This window comes from Cyanistes caeruleus, chromosome 4, assembly GCF_971803275.1.
Source record: "Cyanistes caeruleus chromosome 4, bCyaCae1.hap1.1, whole genome shotgun sequence".
Classification (NCBI taxonomy): Eukaryota; Metazoa; Chordata; class Aves; order Passeriformes; family Paridae; genus Cyanistes; species Cyanistes caeruleus.
In genome coordinates, this window is record NC_141704.1 from 73,765,624 (window position 1) to 73,793,564 (window position 27,941).

The 27,941-nt window shown below is 41.9% G+C and overlaps 1 long non-coding RNA gene across 1 annotated transcript; it reads left to right on the forward strand.

Moving 5' to 3' along the window:
• The first annotated feature begins 17,061 nt into the window (after window positions 1-17,061).
• LOC147653769 (uncharacterized) lies at window positions 17,062-26,312 on the forward strand. Its single transcript, XR_015285897.1, has 2 exons — window positions 17,062-17,093; window positions 22,129-26,312. It is a non-coding gene; the product is annotated as an uncharacterized LOC147653769 (long non-coding RNA).
• Window positions 26,313-27,941: the final 1,629 nt, after the last annotated feature.

The window sequence follows — 27,941 nt, forward strand, 5'->3', positions numbered from 1 at the left end:
CTGTCAACAACAGCCAGCAGGCTCAAGGAATCCCATTAGTGTGCAGTGTGGAGAAACTTGTCTGACTGGGGACAAGATTTGGATGGATCACTCCTGATTTCATTTACTGCCTCAGACTGGAGCCAGCTGATCCCTCCCTAGGGGAGATCAGTCATTCCTCTGGTCCCTTCCCCTTTATTCCATTCTGGAGGCACTAAGAGGCATTCAAGGCATTTGTGCCCTAGAAATTAAGAGACATATCACAGCTGGTTTTGATGAGGGTGGTCCCAGTTCTGTGTGTGCATGACCTGCCTGACAAGTGGGACGTGCCAGATGGCTGTTAGTTTGCCTACAACAATTTTGACTGACATCCAGGATATGTGGAAATGTCACAACTGACCAAATTCCTGTTGGCCATGATAAAACTTCAAGGGAATGAAACTGTTTCCAAGACACTTGCTTGAAGCCATCTTTGATCTGCATTTCCAAACACCAATAAGTGAGTGAAAATAGTGAGCAGAGCCACCAGTGTATTTTATCTTCACTTTTGTTTAGCAGAGTCTTGCATGGTAGGACCACTGCTGTTTTAAAGGCACAAGAAGGTTGTGGGAAAGGGAAGAAAAATCTGGCTGCAGAGAAATATAGAAGAACATTGCCCAAGTAATTTTATGTTTGGACTCTTCCTTAAAAAAACCCAAACAGAATAACTGCTTGGTTATAAATAGAAAATAATAAAAGAAAAAGGAAAGAGAAATTGAGAATAAATTGATTTTTTCTTTTCATTCTCTTAGTATTCAATTGTATATAAAAAAAAGATACAATGGTTAAGGAAATGCAGATAATAAGCAATAGAGTCCAGATATGGGTCTATGGTACTTAGATGCCTCATTATTCTATTTTGAAACCAATGTGAATTAATTGTCTATATTTGGTTTGAGGACTTGAACTCCAGCTCTGGTTTTCTTACCTATGTTTCACTCTAGCAAACTCTTTAGCACCAGGGGAGAACTTAGCACTATCTGGTGGGTACTCCTTTCAGTATCCAGTAGCTCCTGTTGAATCTTTTTTCATGTTATCACTGCCTCTGTCTGAATCTTTATTCCTTCCCCCCACCTTGGGACCCCATCTGTGCACCACAAGCTGCTCCTTAAAAAAAAAAAAAAAAAAAAATCACCAGAAATGCGGCCATTCCATAGGAATTTTGGATGGATCACATTCATAAGGCCTCTATGGGGAAAAATATAGTCTGGAATTAGGCAAGTGCCACTGGAGCAGCACTGCTTTGTAGCCTAGCTGGATTTTTCATATGAGCCATCTTTCAGAGCTGTATAAATAAAGAACAGTGGATTCTAGTATTTAAGTGGCCTACATAATTACTTGAGTGATGTCCACCCACCCGCTATTATTATACATACCTCTTCTCTGTGGACACAGATACTAAGGTTTATGTTAGCTGGTCTAAATTTTTTACTGCCATTTATCAGGAAGTGAGCACTAAGTTGGATTTGGGAGCAGTTCCAAATTCAGCCAAGGAAGTTTATTTTCCGAAGAAAATACTGTTGACAAAAGAGTTGGAGTTTACAGACTGGATCTTCTGATTGCACAGAGACTTTCAAAAGCAGGAGTAAATACATGGACTGGTTTCTACATACCATCTTAACACAGTCCCTGTGTATTTGTGTACATTAGACTGTACTTTTTCTGGTGCTTTTGAAAAAAGGCTCAAGGTGAGGGATTTCAGCAGCTCACAAGGTTTAATGTTGCATGGCACAGTCTGATTTTTTTTGCAGGTTTATGTTGGCCAATATTTATTGAATTTTATTGAAAAGCTGTATTTTGTTTACATTCTGGCTGGGATTTTGAGATCCCTTTGCCAGACAGCCACAAATACCTAACTACTACTAAAAGTACAGGTTGTGCAAAAAGAAGCAAGAGACAGCCTGTCAAAGCCACGTTAAAGGGAACAGAGCATTACTAAAACTTTGAAAGATCCATGGAGCCCCATGATCCTGCAATTTTGGTGGCACTGAGGGGCTTTGCAGCATCTGCCCAGCTTTGGTAATTTGGCACAGGTTGTGGGAGAAAGACCTGGCAAGACCTAGAGAGGTTTCTGGAGTCTCCAGGAGCAAGGAAAGAGAATGAAGTCCAAGGCTAAAACTAGGCTGAGACTCCTTGCTGCACAAACCCAACTGACTCAGAACAGCAAAGAGCCCATCCAACCTAAAAATCTCTCAAGGAGGAAAATCACTGCAGAACAATAGGAAAAGAGCCTTGAAAACTTTTCCTTGCTTCTTAAAATAGCTTTTCCCTGTGTGCCTGCGCTTCCGCTCTCCCCACCATTTATTGGCAGCTGTAGCAAGTAATTAAAAAGGGACTTTCATGCTGGGACAAACATGCAGAAAGCAAAACATTTTACATTTTTCTTTTCCAGTATGTGCATTTCTGAGCAAATATTATTGAAGATACTTGCATGAGTGACACAACTTCTTCTCCTGGAAGCCAGATGACTTTTTCTGGTTTAATTCTGCAGTTGACAAGATGATGTCTGGTTACAGTAGAGTAATAAAGTAATTATTCCCTGATAAAATTATAAGGCAAGGCTTCATTTTACAATTATTCATGAACAGAGAGAAGGAGATGATGTTGTATAAATCAGAAAGAACATTTGTCAAATGCAATCCTACAACATATTGTGTGAAAGGGAAAACTGTCTTAGACTTTTTTAAAGACTTGTGTTGGTCATTTTAAAATTTGATTTCATTTTCATTTTGAAACCAAAAAACTTGACTAAAAAAAACTCCAACAAAACCAAAAAGCAAAATCCTCCAAACTCAAGATCAGTAAGAAAACTTTTAGAAACAGTATGTACAGCAAAAATCCTTTTCAGAAAACAAAAATTGTCTAGACCAGGGAATCAGGACCACTCCTGGTAAGACTTATGCCAAATCCATTCAGAATCAGTGATCTCCTCAGAGGATTTCCTTTATTTTCAGAATGTTACAGCACATCTCAATCTTCCATTTCAGTTTACTGCTTGTTTTGTAATGAAAAACTGTCCTTCCACAAGGGCAGCATCAGCTTTAGTTTTATAAATATCCACCTCTAGGATCAAGATTTATATTTATAAAATATTTATACTTCCTCTTCTGTTAGCAGAGGAAAAAAATATTTTATTATTAGGCAGGAGCAACAAACAAGATGTCCAATTGCATTATTAGCATGTGTGAATACAGAATAGGAAACCCTGTGAAACTTTGCTTGGGAAAAAAATGTCCTGGGCTTGCACAGGGGGTGACTCTTGACTTGCCAGCACTTGCCAGCACTTGCCAGTCTCAAAATACCAAGAATTGCCATATTAGCTCACTATGGGTCAGAGTCCTTCCCCAGCAGTGGGCACTCAAGTGTTAGTTAGGTCTCATTGAGTCTCTGACAGTGAAACATAAGTGATCCCTGGGCCTTTCCCATGTGTTCTTCTCTTCCAGACAGGTTAGCATATGAACAAAGAGACATGTAAAGAAATAAAATTAAAATATAATTAAAAGGAAACTGCATTAAAGAGATTTTTATTTATATATCTGTATAAATATATCTGTGCATCTGCTTATTCCAACAACAGGCTTGCCTTCTTAGCTTCATTGACTTTCACGATTGCCAAATATGCAAAATCATTAACCCAGAAAGGTTAAAATATATTCTAAAAACCCATTTCTTTATGGTTGAATTAAAATGTATAGACTTTAAAATATCCCCTAAGATTGGAGAAACTGTTCAACCTATTTACCTTCTAGTGCTGCACACCAGAGTTACATTCTAGCACATAAGATAAAAGCAGGTGCTTTGCATTAAAATTCCTGGACACCACCTCTTACACAATAATTACACTGAGGTTTAGTCTTTGGATGCTGCTACTTAGAATAAGCAAACTGAAGTTTGTTTAAGTGCTAGTTTAAGTGAGGTTCAGAACATGGTCTGGAACCTGCATAAGAGTAGGCGTCTGTTAGCCAAGGGGTACAGTTTGCAGTGTGTGGCAACGTGTTACTTCTGTTAAAGAGACTGTTTGTTTGTCCATTAAGGCTCAATAGTTTTGTACTTTTGAACAAAATAATGCAAAGTTATTGTCTTTTCTGATGTTGGGGAAATACTTGTGAAGTCTTCCTCTTAGTGAATTGTCAATAATTAATAAATGTCTTTTTCCACTTGAGCATTTCTGTTAACAGCGTACAGACACTCTAGCAATTAGTGCATACCAAAGCTGGTGTGAAATCACCACCCTTTAAGAGAGAATTTATGGCCAGCTGATGTGGTTTTAAGTGTGTGATGCTCCCAAAAAAGTTAGTCCTGCCCTCCCTCTACTTATAAACACCTAGAAAAGAGTCCTTATTGTGGCATTTCTTTCCTCACGCGTTGTGGACAAACATGATCTGCTGGTAGTGGCCTGTAAGTCCCCAAGGCTGCTAGGAACACCAGGGGCTGTGACAGAAACAGCCACTGTGGTGTCATCAGAGAATGAAACTCCCATGAGCACCTGCCAGAGCCCTCATGGTACTTATTCCAGCTGTAAATCCGGTGGGTGCTGAGTGAACTGGGTGGGTGCCTGATGATTACTGAACCCCAGAGGAACTTTTGCTTTGGCTGCGCCCACTGTCCTTTGTCACGTGTGACTGCATGAGCCCTCTTGCATGGACACCCTGTGGCAGGGACCTGTTGGACAGATGACCACTGCTGGTAGATCTTTCCCTGAGTGCTCATCTACAAGCTCACGACCAGCAGTGTGGGATGACTTCAGGCCCAGGCGGTCTGGATCTCTTTAAATAAGGCTTTCAATAAGTCCTGTAAGTCACCCAGTTCAGGCCGCACTGCTCTGTGAAGAGAATTTCCTGTATAGCATTCAACCTTCTTCTGCAGGCTGGCTCCCCTTGGCACTCTGGGTGCACAGAGGATACACCTTACCTTCAGACCTTCCAAATAAACAGGAGCAGAGGCTTTGTGCTTGCAGGCAGCCTGTAAGGCTCTCAGAGGTGCAAACAGCTTCAATGTTCAAGGCTGGGTTTAATTTGCTGAGTTGTCATTGGGCTGGTCGGGTTAAGTTTTGTGATCTGCCCAACACAAGCAGCATGCAGTTGGCTTGCCCACTAACATCTAGTAGCTGTGTGTATCTGTAGTGACACACACCATGCATAGATATGAGTTTCTTTTATAGCTGTGTTTCTCTCTGTACTTCAGTGCTGTACTTCAGCACTTTCCTGGTGACAGTTTCGTTTTGATGAAAACGACGCTTCTGAAGAACTGCCACAGGAGGGCTCCCGTGTTTAAGGGTTCCAGATATGAGCACATTGGCAGAGCATGCAAAGGGCTTTATTTCCCTTCACTCCTCCCTTCAGCAGTAGGGAAGTCTGGCTCACACACATCAGGGAACAAACTGTTGTACTTTGAGCCGCTCACAGTGGCTGCTATGACCAGGCTATGTTACACAGCTCACCCTCCATGTCTGTTCCATTATATCACTGTTCTTCTGGCCTTCATAATTTCTTAATATTTCCAAACTTAAACTCCTGGTGTGGTAAGTTGAATGATATTCTTAAAAAACTGCACGATGGAGGCCTATAAAATAAATTTGCCTAATTCACTTTCACTGGCCAAAGAAATTTCTCTGCTACAGCTTAGCCAAATGCAATTGCTTTATCTTCCTGGTCTTCTTATCAGATAGTACTAACCCTGCTGGATCACTCTGAAGTAGCTGAATGAGTCAGGAAGGAGTTCCAGGAATGTGACAGCCCACTGGTCTGTTCAGTTTGCCCATGGGGTAAGAGAGCTCAGCTATGACAAAGACTCTCGCCCAGGATCCTCACAGAAATATTTAGCTCCTCAGACTGGTTTCATGAAACACTTTCCTGTCCAAAGATTCAAACACTAAATGCCTCCTTTGGAAGAAGCTGGAAGATAAAAAGCAGGAAAAAAGATGTGGAAATGTGAATGTCTAGCTTTTTTTTTTTTTTTTCTTCTTTTTCTGTATGAAAATTTCTAGCATGTCTTAAAACTTCTAACACAAGATCTTTTCCATCTCTTTCTAACTAGGTCAGGTTTTTTTTGAGACTCAGCAAAACAAACTCCATTTATTAGTGTGAACTTGTCCCAGGATCTGGTTTTGCCAAGACTTGAGTATTAGAAATCCCCTAAAAATCCTTTCCTTCTCATCCATCCTCCTAGGCTTCCTCTCGCACAGCATACACAAGGCATTAAGATTTGCTCTGAGATCAGAGTTTCCTCAGCAGGTTCAGCCTCAAAGCTTAAGAAACACTGCAACACACAGTTCCTAAACACCATCAAGCCAGACTTCCAGCTGATGCAATTCATCAGCATTACCCTGTCAAGTTTCACTGAGGACCTTATCCATGGCCACTCACTGGCCTTGTTTTGAGGGTAACTGGAGAGGCACTGTGTGCAAAACAAAAGTGGGATAAACTCATCCTGTATGCTTAGGGTCATCTGAAGATTAAAGTTTTTCTTGGAGTCAGATACAGATAAAAAGAAGGGGATATGTGTATGCCTGTTATTGAGATTGTAGAAATATGTTGATAATAGTATTATCCTGTAGGAATATCTCTTTGCCTTTTGTGTCCCTTTTGTGTCTACTAGAGATAATAAAAGCACATACCAGAAACATCAAGAGAGGGAGTACATATGAATGATATTTACTTAATCATGTGTGAGAACTCTGCAGTGGATATAATTCACTCAAGGTGAATTAATTTCTTTTCTTTCCCCTTGTGTCTCTGGATTTCCAAGTTTTCAATGCCATTTGCAAGAGGACAGTTTGTACAGTGGAGCTGTGGTGTCTGTCCTGATGTCCTCATGGCAAAGGCCACAGGGTAGGGACTGTACATGTTGCTTATGCAGTGGTGACCCTCACATTCCTCTGAGTAACAACGTACTCACATTCACAGCACATTCCAAATAATAACTCTAGTGCTGTGATAAAATGTTATCTGACTCCTGAGTCACTTTACTCAGTACAAGCAAAGGGTGAAATCAGGGGAGATGCATCAGAGTAAATCTGCAGGGAATCACATCATTAAAGAATTCTAATCAGCTTCCTCATCAAAGCCCAGCTGTGTTTTTCTCACTGGATGTGCAAGTTAATGTATTCCTAAATAATTTTCCAGAGAAGTTTTGTTTTCCAATTTCACTGAATGGTTGAATGGATTTTCCTCAGACTTTCTCCCAGAAGCCATTGGCTGAGCATAGTGATGGAAAATTTCAGTCTAGAAAGTAGAACTTTTCAGAAACTCAGGAGCAAGGGAAGACAGTGGACTTGGAACAAAAACTATTTTGAAGCCTTAACTACAATACTACGTCAACAGCCATGCAGGTGCTATGGTACAGACATAGCATTGATTTACTCATGCAAGTTTTGAAGCTGAGTAAATCAATGTGAGTTATTTTATGGACCAGTAACACAAGAAAAACAGAAGATGCACACAGCTGGGTTGTGCTGCTGGCTTGATTTGATTCACCAGACTCTCAGGAAATGCTTGAGTGTGTTTCATTCAGTAGGTACAGCCAGCAAGACAGAGCACCCCTCTCCTGTTTGATGTGGTTCCTAGGGTTTGCACGTCCTTTGTATCACACAGGCTTGTGGGTGCTCAGGGCAAAATGAAGTTGCCTGATTATTAAATGGCAAGCAAATACAGTGACATCCTCCAAAAGTCCTCTGATACTATTAGAACATACAAATCAGAGCCTTCATGACAAACGCATTTCTCAGTTCACTCTATGAAACCATATGATGGTGCAGAGGATGAGAAGGAGCAAATCTAAGGAAAAAAACTTGGTAAGCACTCATGGAATTTAATCCTCTGCAGGGACACCATCATTCATCTTCTGTGTGAGAATCAGAAAATAACTTGCTTGTGGGGGCAGGCAGCAAAATCATTTGGAATCATTCTGTATGTGTGATGTAGCCTTCTCATTTTTCTTTTCACCCTCTGTGAAAAATTTCTGCTGATGGGTAGAAGAGGGTTTGCTAACATAGCCTTAACCATTGGATTGCAGCTCACTCTGCTTCATATGGAAGAACTCTACAGCGTATTGTGCAAGAACAGGGGCTCACAGAATAGCAATTACTGTGTCCTTCCATGCTGTGGAACACTATTGCTCTCTTATAAACCAGCAGCAGCTCAGGAGAAACCCATTTGCTTCTGATGCAGTTTGAAGCAGGAAAAATAGTTAACTTAAACAGAAGCAATCTAAACAAAGTGGTCTTTGGCCTCCTTGGCCAGAGCTCCTGTGTTAAGCTACAGTTTGGACCACCAGTTGCCAAGATGCTTTTTATTCTGCAGGTTGCTGAAGTAGTTTTGGGTTCTGTGCAGAGGGTAGTTATTTTTTGGTAAGCTTTGATCTGAAATGAAAAAAAAATACTTATTAATTTTAAATTTAAAAGGCAGGATATTTAGCCATTCCTTTGAGAGTAGGAGAGCAATTGATTCTTGCATAAACTTTGCATAAATACCCAGAGAAGAGAAATGTATGTTCCCTGCCCTAAATGCTTGTGGGTGATTTTTCATTCTTGTTCCCATTAGAGGGAACAAGAGGATGCCCTTGTTTCATGCATTAGAGGGTGCCCTTGTTTCAAAAATTCTCTAGTCTGCGGTTTCTTCTGTCAATGTGTTGCCTTTAAAGCAGGTCTTCAAGTTAGGTGGTCCAGTCCAGTTAGTATATGCTAAGCAAGGTAGAAGACGGCATGATTAAACAAGACAGTATTACTTATATTCCCTGCAATACAAGTCAAGAGACTGCAGACATTAAAGATCATGAGGCAGCAGCTGTTCTCCTTGGAGTCTCTCATTACACAAACCCTGCACAGAGCTTCACCAACAGGCAAAAACCATTTTTCACAGTTTCATTCTTTCTTTCTTTTGAAAAGGAAGATGCCAAAGGACTGTTTACATTTGCATTTTAAAGTCCATTTATAGAAAAACATTCCACTTTGTACTGAATATTGGAAAGAAGATGCATCTGATATTTATAAGACTTTACAACTAGGTGCATTTTAAACAAACTAAATAAAATACAGTCAAGAACTGGATAGGATTTTCTACTGTCACTTTGGCAGCAATGACTCAGTGCTGGAAGAGGAGATGCTTGATCTCTGCAGCTGTCCAGCCCAATAACCTGCATATGATATCCTCCTTCCTGCAGAGCCTTCCATCTAAAAGGCAGCAGGATATTACTTGAGGGAGATACTGGCACAAAAGGCACAACACAGCCACTTTCTTTTCCTCTCTTCCACACTTCCCTTCACTGTTTCTGTAGATGATGAAAATGGCCATCAACTGTCCTCAAGAGGCGTCCTCTTTCTTCTTCACCAACACCTGGTGTCATGGAGCCTGTATCCCAGCTCTATCCTGATAATCCATACGGATGCATTGTTTTAAGTGCTCAAACTTGAATGATTTTAAAAGGAGATAACAACAATGACTGAAAGCATAGTGTTGTCTAATCACTGTCAGTATTTGAGAATCTTACAGCTAAACATGTCTGCATCTGCATTAGAGAAGAGGCAGTTGACCCTTCAACTGTTATGGAAGCCCACCCTACCCCCAAGATTCAGCTGCAGACTGAGGGGAAACCAAAGTCTCCCAACACTTCAGTTCCAGGTTGTTGTATTTGCAAGTGACACCTCTGGCTATGATTTCTACCAGTGTTCAGCAGCAGCTGTGCCCCCAGCTGAGAGTTTTCACTTTCTATTTTTAAAATCAGTGAAATCAGGAGCATATGTGGCCTATAATTTACCATGTATTTTTAATAATAAAATCCACTCACCAGCGTATCAGTCTGTAATTCTGTGCAGGAGATGCTTTGGTCCCCAGGAGATATTTTATCAGGGTTTAACATACCTGCTTGTATTGGGGGACTAATGTCCTCTGCAATTTGTCATCATCAAAGTATACAGTACATCACACAAAAGCCTAAACCATACTGAGTTTGTTTCCCACGAGCAGGCTCGCAAGCAAATAAGTGAAAATAGCTTTTCACTTTGGTGCAAAATTGGAAACAGTGCATGAGAGCCAGTTACATTACAGATATTCTTTTATTCCTGGATTATGACAATGGCTAGTGAATACAATATATTTTGAGTCACATTTGTGAATTTAAGTGGTTTGTTAATTTAAATGCACATGTATTTTAGGCATTGTTATATTTTCAGGTGGCAACCATTTCTAGCTAGAAGACAAAATGCAACAGGAGAAGGAGGAAGAAAAAAATTGTAAATGATATCTGGCTAAGGGTGAAAAGAAAACTGAGCTGAATGGCAAAGAAACACTGTGGTGATATAACTTTTGCTTGCCATAAACAAGAAGACAAGTCTTTGGGACTTGCAGAGTCAATTCATAATGTTTTGGGTTTTTTTCCCTTTCCCCTTAGAATTAAGACTACTTTTTTCATTTCAGAGAGGTGCAAACCGCATGTGCTACAGCCTAATCTGGGTGTCCATCAGAACTAGGCCTGCTTCTGACTTGGTCTGCTTTAATTTTTACATCAAAAGGTTTTGGAATAATTTTTTATTGAAGTCAGTAGAATTACATGTGTAGCCTGTAAGAAAAGCTGGAATGGCAAATGACGCAGGTCTTGAAAGAAGTGCAGCATGTTTCAAGCATCTCTACACAGCCAGGTAAGCAATTAATTATATAGCAGCCCTTCTGGCACTCCCATGTGTGTAAAGGTTCGATTTTTTGTTAAGGGACCTTTTTATGTCAATTGTCTTTCCTATGTGAGTTTAAAAGGTCACCCAGAGCTTTCTACACCTTATCCCAGGGGTGCTTAGAAGACCTGAATAAGTTTATGAGGTTCTGTTTATGAATGATCTCTGACATTCAAAGACTGCTTATTTCTCATTTGCTTTGCCTTATTATGATCTGCTATAATCAGTAAGCCTTTAAGGTTTCCCTTGGAGACCATACATCCTCCTCTGCAGTGCCAGTGCAGAGGAAACATGTCCCTGAGGTGCCTCTGAATTGCAAAGACACCAAGTCTTTCGAAGGCTTCTCACACATTCTCTGTATATATGCTGTCAGACTTTGCCCAACAGGCTTTCCTATTCCTGGAGGTGTTATGTGAACTAAAACCTGGCTGGGTCTCCATCCCTAATGTACCTGATGATGCTGTTATTGTTGCTCATGGAATGAAAACGAGCTACAGTTGGTGGTGATCTCCTTTAATGACCAACCAAGTTTATATTCAGTTTCTCAGTAGTGTTTATATTATATCACTGCACTATATTATAATTGTTGTTGTTGCTGCCTGGAATGGAGAGTGGAGGAAGTGATACAAAAATCCTGCCTACATACCTGTGTAGAAGTTGTCATATCCCATTTATAATTTCAGTACAATACTGCATGGAAAGTATAATACTTATTAAGTATACTTAATAAGTGTTCAGATGACTGTTTCAGGGCCTTACATCTAGGATCTGTGAAATTATATCTTTGAGGCTTGAGTATGAATGAGATGGACAATGAATTTTATTGTCAGGACTAGGATGTTCTGGCAGGACAGCCAGGAAAATCCTTCAAAGCTGCTGCCTAGCTCATAAGTATATAGAGAAGCCAGCATCTAAGACAGAAAGGCCTGAGCCTTTCAACAGGTCTAAATTAATGTGAAATAAAATAATGTCAAGCCAAAAAGACTGGATCCTGTTGGCAAACACCAGGAGTGGAACAAAACTGATAAGAATGATGTGGACAAAGCTGCGAAGTTTGGTATCTCTAGACCTTGGAGGCAGATTTTTTGTTTTTCCAGTGTGATCTTCCCTGCTTTGAAGCTTCTGGGAATGGTATTACTGACAGGTTTAACCCAAAGGTTAGCTGATGAAAAATAAACACTTATGATGCCTCATAGCATTATATTTGGCTTCTGCCCAGTCATAAAATTGTATTTATATCTTACTTGCTTCTCCTCTCAAAATATTTCCAGCTTTCATACTCAGTTAGTTGTAAAACTCTCCTAGCAACTGGGACCCATACTGTTTGATATCTTCCTTAATGGCATGGACAAAGGGATCAAGTGCACCCTCAACAGGTTTGCAGATGACACCAAGCTGAGGGGGCAGTGGCATACCTGAAGGACATGCAGAGGGACCTGGACAAGCTCAAGAAGTGGCCCATGAGAATCTCATGAGGTTTAACAGGAACAAGGGCGGGTGCTGCACCCGACTCAGGACAACCACTGGGATCAATTCAGGCTGGGGATGAGCAGTTGAAGCAGCCCTGGCAGAAGGACCTGGGTGTGCTGCTAGCTGAGAGCTGGCCCTGCCATAGTGGCGTTCACTGGGACTCAGAACCCCCTGCGCTGGGCTGAACCCCCAGCATGGGCAGCAGGGGAGGGGGGGATTCTGCCCCTCTGCCCTGCTCAGGTGAGACCCACCCCACCCTGCAGAGCTGCCTCCAGCCCTGGGATCCCAGCACAGGAAGGATGTGGAGCTGCTGGGTCCAGTCCAGAGGAGGGGCACCAAGATGATCAGAGGAATGGAGCAGCTCTCCTGTGAGGAAAGGCTGGGGGAACTGGGACTGTTGTGCCTGGAAAAATAAAGGCTCCAGGGCATCTTTCAGTACTTAAAAGGGGCCTATAACAAAGATGGAGGCAAGCTTTTTATCAAGGCCTTTTGCAACAGGACAAGGGAGGATGTTTTTAAGCAGAAGGAAAGTCAAGTTAGATTAGATTTGAGGAAGAAGTATTTTACAATGAGGGTGGTAACACAGGAATTAGTTGACCAGAGAGGTGGTGGAAGCCTCATCCCTGGAAAAATTCAAGATCAAGTTGGATGGAGATCTAAGCAACCTGATGTGGTTGAAGATGTCCCTGATCATTGATGGGGAGGGTGGATGGGGACCTTCAGATGTTCCATCTGGTCCAAAGTATTCTATGATTCTATGATCACTGTCCAGGGCACCACTTATTTACAAGAGCAGTGCCTATCATTCACAACCATTTGCTCAGTTCTGCTCAGAACTTAGTGAAAAAGGGTCTGGAGAACCAAGAAAATGCTTTAGCTTTTACAACATTAGACTGTTCTGCTCTAGCACCATCTGATGTAGATAAGGTCCACTCAGAAGTGGAAAGGAAATTGAAAATAACTTGGCTAATAATGTCCCATGCTTGAACCTGCTTTGGCAGTAGGATAGATAAGATAATGTAATAGAGCTATTTCATTGTTGAGATGAAATACAAGGGATGGGACCACTTTGCTTTGAGATGATTTATTGCTCAAGTAGCTCAGTAAGATATCAGTCTTGAGGTGTGAGGTTTGGAAGCAATACATTAACCATAGCCTTAAGAAGTTATGAATTTCTTCTCCGCACTGCAATATATAACTTTTTAGTCCAACAGACAGTTGACATGAAGTTTGTTTTCACTTATTAACCTACCACCTTTACTTAATTTTGCTGCACTGTGTCTGCCTTTTAACCAATAAGCTGACAGGTCACATATTCACACACACTTCTGTTATAGTTTCTAGGTTTCTAACTTACTCTATAAATCACACTATTACAGTTTAAACCTCAAACTATTTTACCTACTATAACTTCTTACTTACTCTAGGCATATCCTTACTTGAACTTATAAGAGCATAAGTTTATAATTTCTCTACTTAATGTCTGTGTACTTTCATTACTGCATCAATCCAAGTTATTTCCAGGGTTGCAAATTGAACTCTTCAGTATATGTAGAAGTTTCTATTCCTCAGTTTCTAACATTCCATCTCTGGTTTCTACAGTTGCCATAGGATTCAGGAAATGGTGAGTCAATAGGTTAGCAGATACTACTGTTTGTCTGTTTTGCTAGCTCCTTTACTTGCTCTGTTTCTCCTGGTTACCCTGGGAATAAAAGAAAACCCCAAAACTTATGATTAAAGTAGGGAGACACAGAGGTCTGAGACAAATGGTTAAATAAATATTTCTTTTAACACACTTCAGAAGGTAATTAACTCTGAGCTGTGTTTCAGGTTGTCTGGGGGACCTGGTTCAAAAATCTTCCTGAACCAGGCACATAAAATAAGAAACAGAGTTTTCATCCATGTAAAATGCTTTCCATATCAACAGCAAATTGACTGTCTTTCAGACCACAAAGGCAGCATCCTTCCCAGAAGTGGACATGTGTGAGGATTGCCTGATTTTTATTTTTTATGTCAGGAAAGTGAAGGATTAGTGGTTGGAATAACAGTTAGTCAAAGTCCTGGGATAGTTTTTGTGCAGAGATGCACTCAACATTGCCAATGTATGAGAAAACTCCTGGTTTTTGAAGACTGTTTTTTTCCTACACAGAGGTTACCAACTGGTTTAATTTGTTTGACAAACATAAACCTACAAGAAGCTAAGAAGAAATTAACTTGATTATATTCACTTTTTGATGTGAGGTAGAAGTTCAGCTTGTTTTCCTGGCAAAGGAGCCATTTTCTGTGTCCCATTTACAATGATATTCCAAGAACAAAAAAAGATAAAAGAACCCACCGATCTCAAAATGTGACTTTGAGGTGCTTAAACCCTCTGGTAAAAGAGGAAAGAGGAATTGAGGTTGAACTTTGGGACAGAGATTTCCAAAAGTCAGAACAACTGGTAGAAAAGAAAGAATCCAGACCAAGGCACCCCTTTTTTATATCCTGTTATTCCAGGGGAGCCTAGTGCTCCAATGAAATGGTGGAAGAGCAGAGGTATAGAAGAGACTCTCAGTAAAACTGAATGTGAAAGCTGATGTCTGCAGCAGATAAAACAATACAAGACAGAAGGTTCCAAATTACTCCAGTCAAATTGGCACATCCACATGGCACAAAGTCTTTCTGTGATACTAGACCAAGTCCAGAAGTACAGCTCAGCAACCTCAGCTCTCCCGCTCATTCCATGGCATGGTGAAAATAAACCCATTGTATCACCTGGGCTGAAATGCTGAGCCATTATTTTTCTTTCATAATATCCATTTCCAAGCTGGCTGTGCCTCTGTGCCAGGTGTAATGTAGGTAACATTCACTGTGAAACACTGGTAGTGAGTGGGTCATTTTCTAGGAGGCTTTTGGGTAACTGGCAAAGAGAAAATACATCCTTCACACCCCCCCACATGCACTCCCAGAGGAACAAAGAACAAAGCACTGTCTTCTCCAGACATGCACTTGCCAGGTTTGTTCTTTAAGGGACCTGTAAGTCCCTGGGAGCACCAGGAGCACTGCCTAGAATGCCATATATATCCTACAAGATGCATTAATTCATGGGTGTGTAGTCCTCCCACTTAGACTGTGCCTGCAGCCTCTTCTGAGCTTGTCCCAGGGAGAAAGTGATCCTGCATGTCCAATAGGAGTGTGACGTAACCCAGGAGCATTGACAATGTCACCGACTGGCTGGAAACTGTGACTCTGGAAAGCACTGTTCCTCTTTTTCCACATCACCACTTCCACCCTTGGCTCTGCCTATGGTCTCATCTGCTCAGCAGTGGGTCTGGGGAACTCTGCAAAACAGAGCTCTACCTCTCACAGCAGGTGTTGAGCTCTGCATTAAGCCTGTTTTGGAAGATAAAAGAATAAACAATATTAGGATCTTTTGTATCCTACCTTTGTGCAAGTAAATGTCTCCTGAGAGGAGACGAGACAGAAGACCTCACCTTAAGCACTTTCCAGAAAGTAAGTAAGCAAGCCCTCTTACCCAAGTCTGCCTGTTAATGTAAATTGTTAGGAATTATCCTTTTAAGATATAAAGGGGAGAGAAGGAACAGAAAAGATGATTGTGCCTTGCAGCCAATTTTAGAGGGAAGCTGATCTGGGTTTGGCATATACTGGCTCAAATTTCACCTGTAAAAGCCCTGTAGACACTAAAAAAGCATTCATTATCCACCCAGACAAAAAAAACCAACTCATTATGCACTTTTTTCCCGATCTTGCTAACTATGTTTCTGTTGAAGGACAGTATTAGCTGCTCCTTCAGGTTGCTTGCAGCTCATAGGGGTTTGTTTTTAATGACACAGAAGGTTCTTGGTTGGGCTTCTCCCAGATGGCCATGGACCTATATGTTGGATTTCTGGTTCCTCCTTTAAAGTGTTGAGGTAGAGGATGATCCCGAGGCCTACCCATCTTTGCCTTTTCTTGGGATATTCACACATAACAATCAAGTGACTTGTTGCCCATAGCCAAAATAATTCAGCTAGAATCTGATAGCCCAAGTGAGACATTTTCCACATTTCTGAGTATAACAATTCTGTGCTGTTTAACAAAGGACACTAAATGTCTTCCATGATCTATTTAATCATTTTTCTACAATTCCCTCCTTCATGGTAGAGAAAGGTCCAATGATGAATGTAGACATTCCTATTAAAGGCTTAGCTGGACCCTATAATTAAGTTTTAATTTCACTTGTGCTTAACCTTTATTAGCACTTTGGCTTCAGGAGGAAATGTGTTGTAGCTGGCTTTATCCATGACATCACAGCTGTTAGCACAGCAATAACCTCCAAGAAGCACAGACTGTTTTTTCTTGACTAAAGGCAGCAATTGGACCTCATGGTCAGATGTGGAGAGAAGTTTTGGTACTTAATTACACTTCAGGGCACAGATACCACCTTGGGTGTGCTGCCTGCCAGTCATCTCCAGGATGAAACCAGGGTCCTGCCATCTGAAGGCTTCAAGAATGTCTGCCTACCCTGGTCACAACAACCCCCTGCAGCTCCAGGCTGGGGGCAGAGTGGCTGGTTGGAAACTGCCTGGTGGGAAAGGCCTGGAGTGCTGGTTAGCAGCAGCTGAAGATGAGCCAGGTGTGGTCAGATGGCCAAGAAGGTCAATGGTACCTGGTTTGGATCAGCAATGGTGCAGCCAACAGGATCAGAATAGTGATTGTCCCCCTGTGTTGGGCACTGCTGAGGCCAAACCTCAAATCCTGTGTCTAGTTCTGGGTCTATCACTGCAAGATGGACATCGAGGGGCTGAAGCATGTCCAGAGAAAGAAATGGAGATGGGGAATGATTGGAGCATAAGCCTGATGAGGAGTAGCTGAGGGAGCTGGGGGAGGGGCTCAGCCTGGATAAAAGGACGTTCAGGAGGAACCTTCTCACTCTCCTGACAGCAGGGTGCAGCTAGTCCAGGTTGGTCTCTTCTTCCACACCACCAGCAACACAACTAAGGGGAAATGGGATTCAGCTGCAAGGCGAGGTTCAGGTTGGACATCAGTGGTATTTTTTCCTGGAAAGGGTTGTCGATTTTTAACAGGCTGCCCAGGGAGGTGGTATAGATCTATCTGTGGAGGTGCTCAAGAAACAACTAGACTCAGTGTGCTTCAGTCTAGTTGATGTGGTGGTGTTTGGTCAAAGTTTGGGCTCAGCCTCTGAGGTCTTTTCAAACCTAAATGATTGTGTGATTCTATGGCTGTGTAGACAGGACCTTATTGAGGTAATACCTGGCTTTTCTTTGTTTTCTCATACATTCTTTGTTGCATGACTAGTCAAAAATTTCTACCAAGTTATACTGCCACAGAACATCTCTGGCTTCTCTGGGGCTGCTCTGCAAAGACCTTACATCAGAGCCATGCTGGTAGGAAGGAGGAAGTGTGTGGCACATGGCAGTGAGCTTGCTCTGGAGCTGAGCTGCCCAAAAACGTGGCATGTTCTTACCCTGTGAGCAGCTAAAGGCGTCCTCTATTCATGCATATGTGCATCAGCTGCTGCCTGTTCTATCAGAGCCGGGTGCTTTTGGGAGCCCTCACTCTAAAAATGTTGCAACTTTTTCCTCAAGACCCAAAGGTAACTTAGAACTATGTTTTTTTCTAAGGAACATAACTCTAGCTTGAATATGTTCTTCTGTGGAGATCTAATTTAACAAAAGTAGGCACTGGCAGTAAGCAATGCTTAATAAAACAGTTAAACACTACCTAGGTTCACACAGTGTGAAAGCACAATAGAAAGAGAGGTGTAGGGGAGGATTTTCTTGCCATAGTTAAAGGCATCCTGCACTGAAAGAGTTTTTCCCTATGCAGATTCCTCAGAAGAAAATAGGATGTTAGACTCAGGTGGACCTGGTAGATGAATCACCTGTTATCTGGAAACCCTGGGCCCCGAGTGGATGGGTGGCAGACAATCTGGTGCCATGCAGTATGAGATGGTTCTAGAGCCAGAGAGAAGATGTAATGTGATGCCAAATGAAGTGCCAGCCCTGCACTGATTGCCTGTGAAACAGGAGACAGCTGAAGGAATCTTCAACCAGAGATTGTGAGACTTGGCAGGTCTGGGGGCACAGCAAAGCTGTTGCAAAACTAGCTTGAGGCAGTGTTGTGGCTGAAGAATCTTGTATTTTCTGTACTTAAAAAGACAACAACAACAAAAAAACCACCAGTGTCAGGCTTTCTTCAGCTATATGGTAACTTGTAAAGTCTAGCAAAGCTGTGTTTCAAGGTAAGGGCAAAAACTTAAGGAAGTGAATGAAGGATATTTGATTGTTTTCCTGCAGCTTTTGGTCTGTGCCTCTCGCACTAAGTAACTGAATTCCTGTTAAAGAGGTAGCATGGCAAACTTCTGCACATACATGCATCACCTGTGAGGACTAAAACAAATGTTCTTCAGTCATGTTTATTTCTCTGAAGGGCATGGAGGGAAGCAGCAAGAGAAGCCTTAAATGGTGAGAAGTATTTAGAGGTGGATCCCCTACACACTCACTCTACCAAAGGTTCTTTCTCTCTGTAGCGTTCTTCTTCTCCCACATTTGGTCTTTATCTGCTTTTCTTCTTGAACCCTTAAAGTTTTCTCTTCCCACAAGTTCCCATGCTGTACACTTACAATGCTACATTTTAAGAGTAGGAGAAGAGAATTCCTATTTGTAGTTCCAGCATATAAAATTTTATCTGGGGACAGGCAATTTTGTCCTAAGTGATCAACCAGAAAAAGGATATGGCAGCAAATCAAACCTTAGAAAGGATATTCATGTGGTTAAGGCACTAGCCTGTTAATTCTTGAGATTTGTGTTTCTTTTCTGGCTCTCTGACAGCCTCCTTAGGCCCCTCATGGGTTAATTTCTGTTTATTGCTTATCTTCTGGCAGTATGGGGATAATGCTAACTTATCCAACAACTTGGTGCAATGAGGATAAGTTAATTACTTTGTGACAGATTTTCAAACACATTAGTGCTTGCTGCCACAACAAACCTTTTATGTCAACAAATACCCCTGGGAAAACAAGAGGTTGGATTTAAAGATTGCTTTTGAGGTAAATTCCTATACCATCACTCCCACCATGGGCACACACCCACACCAAAGGGAGAAAAAATGGGACAAATATTTAGTGTCATGTTTTAAAGATTTTGAAAATCAGCCAAATCTGTGAAATGTTAAGGAGACTTAATGCAATACTTGTACATCCTGGGGCTAGTTCTCAGGAATGCTGAGTAATCGCTGCTCCCCACTGACTGTAAGTTGTTGGCATTCAGCAAATTCAGATGGAAAACAATCACTTAGTGAACAAAGGGCATTTAAATTAAGCTTTATTCCTCAACCTGTGCAATTTCACAAAAACAAAAGCCCTTAACTATAAGAAGTTCAGCAGAGCTTAACTGCTGTAGAATCCAAATGTTTGGAGTTCTGTATCTTAAAATATTAAACAGGTACTGGTTATCTCTTTTCTCCATCTCTGATTGCTCCCCCAAACCACAAAAATATCCTTGTGTGGCTCCTAAGAAAGCAGCCAGAGAAGAAAATAGGGTGAGGATTTTTCCATTATTTTCTCAAGTCTCTAAGGTGGCTTGGGTCTGCCTTTCACTCTGATATGCACCCTGGAGTCCCAAAGTTTCAGCAGCCTGTAAGCACACCCCAAAACTCACTGGCAGATTGGAGTCCTCCCTTGCATGCATTTTCCTTCATAACATTTGGGGAGAAGAATGTGATTTTCCACTTGGTCAAAACCAATGTGACAGCTTTGAGTTTCTTGGAAAAGCAGCTGGTTTATTTCTACCTGAAAATTGAGTTTAATTCCTTTCTGATCTGAGACAGCTTTTAAAACTCAATTAACAGTAACACCTGGCTTTTGAGCATGTGTTTGAACCAATGCTTTCCCATCTCAAAACATGTTGCCTTTGAGGAAGTTTACACCCAGACCTGAGCTCGGTGTGGAAACATGGATAAAATCTTTCCTTTGAGTGCATGTGGGAGTAGGATTTTATAGATGCAGAGGACCAAGGTGTAGTGGTGGAAGCTGCTGCTGGAGAAGCAGTGTGTGACTGGATGTGGCATCACTGAGCCCGGATGGGCCTCCAAGCTGGAGTGACACTCCCCTCACTGGCAGTGTGTCCAGCCAGGCCAGGGTGGATCAAAACCTGAAAAACAAACCAAAGCTAAGTCTGGGATGAAAGGCATGCAAGACTCATGCCCAGAGCACGAGCCCCCATCCCCCATCTACACCTCATGAAACATTTGCTCAGAGCAGCGCACACCGAGTGCATGGTGCATGGGAAGGGAAAGGCCGGAGGGGCCGTCAATACTGTGGGCCCTGTTTACCAACCAGGGCATGCTTCCTCCACTTGGCCACATCACCCCTCCTTGCTGGTGACCAGCTTTGCCTCAGACCCACCTCAGAGCTGTTTTTTTTGGCAGGTCCTGCGACCTGGGCAACCCAGCCCAGTGTTTGAGCCTTGCCCAGCACATTACAGAACAGAGAACACACAGGTTTTTGTTTCAAAGATATTACTTAAAATAACTCCATCTCTAGAAAGTTGGATACCACCCTCTTCCACCTCTTTTGCCTCTCTCTCCCCTCTTTGCACAGCTGTGGCTCCCATAGGGACCTAAAGACAGGTGTGCCGTGAGGGTCTGGTTATCATTGCTTGTTTCAACCCCCCAAAGAAAAAAAGAAAAAAGAAGAAAAATATTTCTTTCTCTGGGCTGTTGGACAACAGCAAGTGTCTGTGAGAAGAAAGGGAGACATTGGCTGAAAACCATCCCCTGCTCCCTTTCCACACTCCCCTCTGCCCTGTCATCCTGTGCTCTCTTCAAACAGGTTTTTTAAACATACCAGTTTTGGTCTGGTTTCCTGGATGGCACATCTTCGTGTCTAGCTGGGCTCCATCCAATTCCTTATGAGACAGGGTAGAACCAAGGTGACAAGATTGATGAAACATTTTTGATGAGGGGTATGGGTGAGAAAACCTGCCCAGGAAATCAATGGAAATGGGGCGAGGAAGTACTTTTATTGAAAGGCATTGAGCAAATCTGTTTCAGGAGAGAAAAAGTAATTTATATTCTAGAGACATAATTTGGCATTTGCTCCTGTTTATCCTACCAAAATAATGAACTGACTAGCTTTGTTTTATTTTATTGTATTGTATTTTTTATTTTATTTTATTTATATTTTAGATTCAAGTATCTGAATTTGCCCATGTTTCATTTTCTTTCGTGCTTTGGAGGTGGGTGACTTAAAATGCTTGCCTCGCCTTCAGAAGCAGCCAAGTTACTTCCACTTCTGGAGGGTCCTATATTTTATTCCAAATTGGCACAAGATCTGTTCTTAGCCTTCCTGATGCCTTTTTTGCTTTTGTTACATTAATGCATGGATGTGAAGAGGGAAGGGACTCTGGCTTCTTCATCCTGTTCCACTGAGCTGCTAATTCACATTAGGAAAGGTCAAGTTTAATAGAGCACTGCCTTATACTGAGGCCAAGAGGAAAAGGAGTTAATTTGAAAACTCACTTTCCAGGTGTATTAACTCCTTCAAGTGCCATTAGGCTGCGTATCTGTCACAGCAGCAGCTATTTTATAGAGGAGTCCAGATAAACTGGTTTATTTCTCAGCTTTCAACTCCAATTCTCTCTAGCTCAGATCACATCTCTGCTATGTTGCTACTGCTGCTTAATCTCATCTTGTATCAGGCTGTTGCCTGCCAGGAATAAAGACTCTCCTCCCTTCTAGGGTGTGGAGTCTGTACATGTCTGTTTATTTATCAGGGCACTCTATGCAGATTGGAAAAAGGCAGTAAAACCAACTAAACAGGATCACTTAATCAAATCCTTTTTTTTTTTTTTTGGTAGGCAAATGCAAAGGTGCCTTCACGGGTGTAGTTGGAAGAGTTTTGCTTCGTGGAGAGAGCTAGAAGGGTGAGGGGATACCATACACAGGGGAGCTGATCTTTGCTACTTGTATTCCAGCTGTGAAATATAGGACCTGAGTAGCCTTGAGAGGCTGGCTTCTGTTGGATTGTAAAATGTGATGACAAAAGAGAGGAAGGATGGATGGCTGCTCAGAAGGTGCTCATGGAAATGGAAACAAACTTCATCAACTGATGGACAGAAATCCATGCGTTTATCTCGAGCAGAAGTAAGAGGTATGAGGAGTGAAAGAAAATTTGCTTTTGTTGAAAAAGAAATACAGATCATGGTATGTAGCCACAACACAAAACCTGAAGCTGATTTGAACACTTTAAGAAAGCAGAACTCTGGGCTCAGCCTCAAGTGAGAGAACAAACAACTTACTTTTTGCTGTCTCAGTTTAGACCTAGTTAAGAAATGCTTTTCTGTGTCAGGCCTAGTGCATGATGAACAAAACAAAGCAAAACTACCACTCTGGGATTGTAAGTGGTTCTGCACAGAGCTTGGTACTGACCTGACTTCTGCAAGTCCCAGGCAGTTGAGTGAACATGGATGCACAGCCAACATTGGCTCACAGTGCCCAAATGAACTTGTTAAAATACAAAAAGACTGCAAAAGGAAATGAAAACAAAACAAGAGAGATATCCCAGCTATGTATATTCTGCTCTTTCTAGATGTCTATTTCTATAGGGCACCTTTCTCCTTAACCTCAAAACAGTTCATTTGCAAATCTTTTTTTCAAATAGGAGATACTTTAGTGGTGGGTTTTTCTTCTAGTTTATATGTCACAGTGAGACTATATTGTGATATTTTTAATATATATTTCTATGCACATGGGAACATAATGGGTCCTGAACCATTTAATGGAACCTGTGTATGATGACCTTTACTAAAGCCTCTCTGGACAGTGGCATTCTCAAATAAAACCTACAGTTAGCACTAGTGTTGGCACAATACACCAGCTGGCCCTTTCCTCACAAATAAGGACCGGTGAGAAGCCACGCTAACCAGGTGACACAATGGGGATCAGCAGTGACCTTTGCTGGAGAGTAAAGGGATGAATCCCAAATCGGTGGTAAACGGTGCTCCTGGTCAATGCTGCCCTTTTCCAGGTACTCTGATGCCCTGTGAGGCTGGCAGGCACCCTCCCTCCAGGAAGGGAACTCCCTCAGTGTTGGCTGGGAGAAGAAATTCAAGTCCTTGCTCTGTGTCCTTTGAGAAAAGAATCTCTCAGTTTGTGTTTATGAGAAGATTTCACATTTGATTCCAGCTGGAGGGAAATAGAGAAAAAACATGCCTTCCTTAGCCAGGCTGGAGGTTGTCTGTGCACACAGGTTGAGGCTGTAGGTTACTCCACAATCGTTTGAGTACGGCCCACTTCCCAGCCCTGCCAAGAAAGTCCTGATCCCAGGGGAAAGCAGCACATCCTCAGGTGTGAAGGCCTCAGAGGTGGGCAAAGCATGAGCTGTGGCTGAGACAGGCTTTGTGTCACTCCATTTGGCACAGCTAATGACAAGGTTTCCCTTTGGCTTGCCAGGAGTGACTGCTGCCTGCAGAGCACTTTCAGTGTGTAGCTCAGCTGTGAGAATATGCATGCTAGTAAAGTCTGGTCGGGGCTTTCGTCACCAGTTATTGGTTTCATGAAGGCCAAGACATTTTTGTACAGAATCAGAAATCCTAGAAAGAGTCCCAAAGCACAAAGTTGTTCAAAATCTGAACTATTTCTGGGGAAGAGGCTGAGTTCAGGCTGTTATAGATGGAGGATACTAAGTCTGGATCCAGACACAGATTTCTTGACAAAAGCTCATGTGAGAGTGCATTCTCTTCCCCAAAGGAAATAAGGATGAGATATGCAGTTCAAATTTTGCCACATGGTATGTGCTCGTAAATATGAAGCTCCAGGTGAGACATCTCTGCTTAAATCAACCAGGGACTCCCCAGATGCAGGCTTAGGACTAGAGCCAGCGGTCCAGCTGGCCTTGCAGCCTTCTCCAGCTCTGAAGGACAGGATCTGCTTTGGAGTGGAATGGGAACCCAGATGGGAAGATGGGAACCAAAGTGAGTGCAAAATGTGCAGGAGTGGGAGAAAGCAGAAGGATCAAACAGATGTCACCGTGAAGTCCCAATTCTCCATAGTTGTTTTTAACATGATGCTGTGAATACAATATGTGGAAAATGGCATTTTGTGTCACCTCTGTCCTGCTCACCTTTCTGTTTCTCAAGAAGGGAGCATCTGTTACAGCATCTGGTCTGTGCTTGTGGGTTGGATAAATGGTTTCATATAGCACCAACTGTAGGCTCCAGCAGGATTATGTTTAAACACCTCTATGCTGTTTTCTCTACCTTCTATTTTTGTCCCACATTCTGCTGTGGCCTGAAACAAGGCCAGGGAGGAGGGCAGAACAATTAGATGCAGATCATTAAGGATCATGATAAGAGGAAGAACTAATGCTGAATGCAATTCCCATTTCTCATTACTATGCTACGGTAGCTATGGTTTGGCTGTCCTGGCTTTGGCAAACATGATCCACTTCATCTCCTGCTTCTCCTGTTGGCCGGGCTCCCATCCTCTTCTTGGCTCCTGGAGCCAAACTCCCGGCTGGCTGCAATAATACCACATAGTATTTCACTCAAATTTATATGAAGCCTGTTACAAAGCTCAGCAAGGAGACACTGTTTCTTTTTCTTGATACAATTAATCTTATGTAGCTCTGTTCCAAGGACCAGCCTGTCTCCTGTGTAACTGCTCCTTTCTGTCAACTGGGCTGAGAAAGTGCAGCACCACCAGGGGCAGAGAGAAACCTGGCTCTCCCTCTCCTACAAAACCCCAGATGAAATCACTCTCCTGAATGGCCCCCTGCCTCCCTCCTACCTGTCTCACTCAGTGCTGAGGCAAGTACTGGCAGAGACACCCTCTTTGTCCTGCAGCCCACCCTCCCTCCCTGCAGCCTGGGCTGCCCTCCTGCCTGCTCAACACCTTGGTGAACACACTTCAGCTGCTCCCCTTTCTCAACCTTTAGCTGGGAATATTGCGTGGGATTACTCTTCCTTCTTTTGTTTTCCATTGCTTCATGCTGTCTTAGTTAATCTTTTAGTACACAAGTCCTTCTTCACCCCTCTTTTTGCATCTCCCCCTCCCCCCGTCTTAAAGTATTTCTAGTCTTATGGCTGGGGTTTTGTAGGGTTTGTTTTGTTTTGTTTTGTTCTATTTTATTTTGTTTTTAAATACCCCAGAAAGTTAATCCACAGTCTAATGTTTCTGTGGCTAAAAAGAAGACCCAACTCTCTGGGCTTGTCAATCCAGGACCTCACACTAGTAAAGACTGTGTTTCTTACACTGAAATTCAGAGAAACAAGAAAAAAAAACCAGATCTCTTTTTGGCTTGTAACTGTGGGTGTCCACTTTGTCACTCAATACTTCTTTGCTTGAGTCTGTCTGGCACATCTCCCACTTTCTTGTCTTCCTCCTTGTCTAAAATATAGCATCAAGAAAGTAATTAATAAACATATGCTTAACAAAACCCTGTATCTCCCCTTTTAGCATCAGGCCCAGAAAGCAGTTGAAAGGTGCAATCTGTTTTCTGCTGTTCCTACAAAATTTGGGGTGGTCTTTTTGATCAATAAGAAATAGGAAAGGAAAAAGTAATTTAATTATATGTTCAGGAATTCTTGAGACAAATGCTAGAAGAACTGGCTGTATTTATTTTTTAAGCTGAGTACCCAGAATGTCCCATTTTTCCTCCCAGAACAAACTCAGGCCATGTGTGGTAAAACAAGGAAACTAAATAAGAAGTTGGCCTTTTTCTCTTATTTCCCACTCCACAGATTCATTATGGGAATGTTCTGTATTCTCTGAAGCACAACCACTGATTGCTGTTAAGTGAAACACTCTTGCCCAATAGCTGTGGCTCATGTGTTCAAATCATGTTTACAAGTTCCCAAGGAATTTGGGGAACAAATCTATTATACTCCAGAAATATTTTCTAGTTGTCATTGGCTTACCTGCCAGAAAAGTACTTCGTCTCAGCAGAGAGTTAACTTTCACCAGCTCTTGATGCATTTCAGGAACCTATTTACCACCTGAGATCAGAACAATAACCAAACCAATGGGAAGGGAGGTTGCAGTCGCGTCTATCAGGCAAAATAATTTCTGGAATTCAAATTTTCATGACAGCTTTGTCACATCTTTTTTTTTTTTTTTTTTTAATGATACAGTAATTTCCTTCTAATTTGATCCAGTATATGAATGGATGAATAGGCAGCAGTACTTGGTGGCACTTACTTAGAAATTATGGCATCGAAGTGAATTAAATGCCAACACGACGAACTGTGGAAGAAAGCCATGGTATGAATCTGATATTTATCCAACACTTCATCCTCTTATCAGGAAATCTCCAAGCCATTGGCTTCCAGAGAATGAGACAGCATACAAAGGGAAATATCATGCCTGGAAGAAATAGACACCTGTTTCTTATACTTCTTTTTTTGGTAAGTAGATAATAATTTCCACTGTCAGAGACAAGATATGGAGCCTGAGGAATCCTTATCGCCAACCTCATTTTCTTATTGCCAAACCTCCAAAATCACTGTGTGTGTCTGTGTGTTGTTTCATTTTGGGTTTTGGTTCTATTTCTTTGGGTTTTTGAGAGCTGGGTTGTAGATTGTTTGTTTTCCAGTCAGTGGCAAAATACTTTTCTGTCAGGAGCCTTTTTTTTGGTTATTAGACGTATATTTGCATTTTCAAATTTTGCAAATTTACATTAAAAATAAAAGAGATAACTACTTTTCATATCTCTGCACAGCACTATTCACCACCTTCAGGAATGGCCTACACAGGACACTTGTCTTTGAACAGTTAAAAGTAGAGAAGTAAATTTTCAGGACAGCTTTCATAAAAAAAGAAGGAATTGAAACTAAGATATACAGTGCAGTATATTTTTGCTGGTGTGTTTTTGGAAGATAGCAATTTCTTACCAGTCTTTTAGTAAAAAATACCACGGTCTTTTACTTTAGACTTAGACCTGACCAAAGTTGGGATTAAAATGGTTATTACAAGACCCTGAAGTGTCCAAAAGTTTGAGGGAGACTTGTTTGTATAATTTCCTTAAAGCATGAATTCCTCCAGGACACCAAAAGGAATTCCAAAACTCCAGAGCTGGGGTTTATGAGAACCTAAATTAAAGCAGGGATCTTTTTACAACATAAAGAATGAAGGTGTTCAGGTTAACATGTATGAAAATATAGGAATTTGGCAATAATCCTGCGTTCCCATTGGAGGAGGTGATAATTTCGCTCAGGTTAGCTCACAGCATGACAGGAGTTTGATGTGCACCATCCATTCCTGGGATACAGCAGCTCTGCACAAGCTTCTCTGGGTTCCTGGGAGCAGCTCCTCTCTTCCCATCACCTGGGAGGCCTGGCTCTGTGCCTGCTCTCCTCAGCAGCCCATGATTTTCTCCCTGACTCAGAGCTGATGTTTGCTGTGCCCTTACCCCAGGATTTATCGGTTCAGATTATCCCAGGCAAGGAGCAATAGTCCCACTTTCCTGCTTGTCTAGCAGTCAGGGCAAGGAAAAGAGGCAGTTCTCCTTTGCATTGCTCAACCACTTCAATGAAAAGGTATGCCCCAAGGAAGACTGTCCTGTACTTGGAAATAATAAGTTGCCAACAGACAAAACCAGAACCTTCCTGTTGCAAGGCAGAAAACAAAATCCTTATTTTTTGTTCTTTTAAAATAACATGTTCTATAGAGAACACAACTCTCTGTCCCCTCTTGCTTCCTTCAGCTTCCAACCTATGTATCCTGTTCTAAGTATCTTTGCAGGATAACTCCCTGGTAACTATTTTATATATTGGAAAGTTCTTAAAGTGGG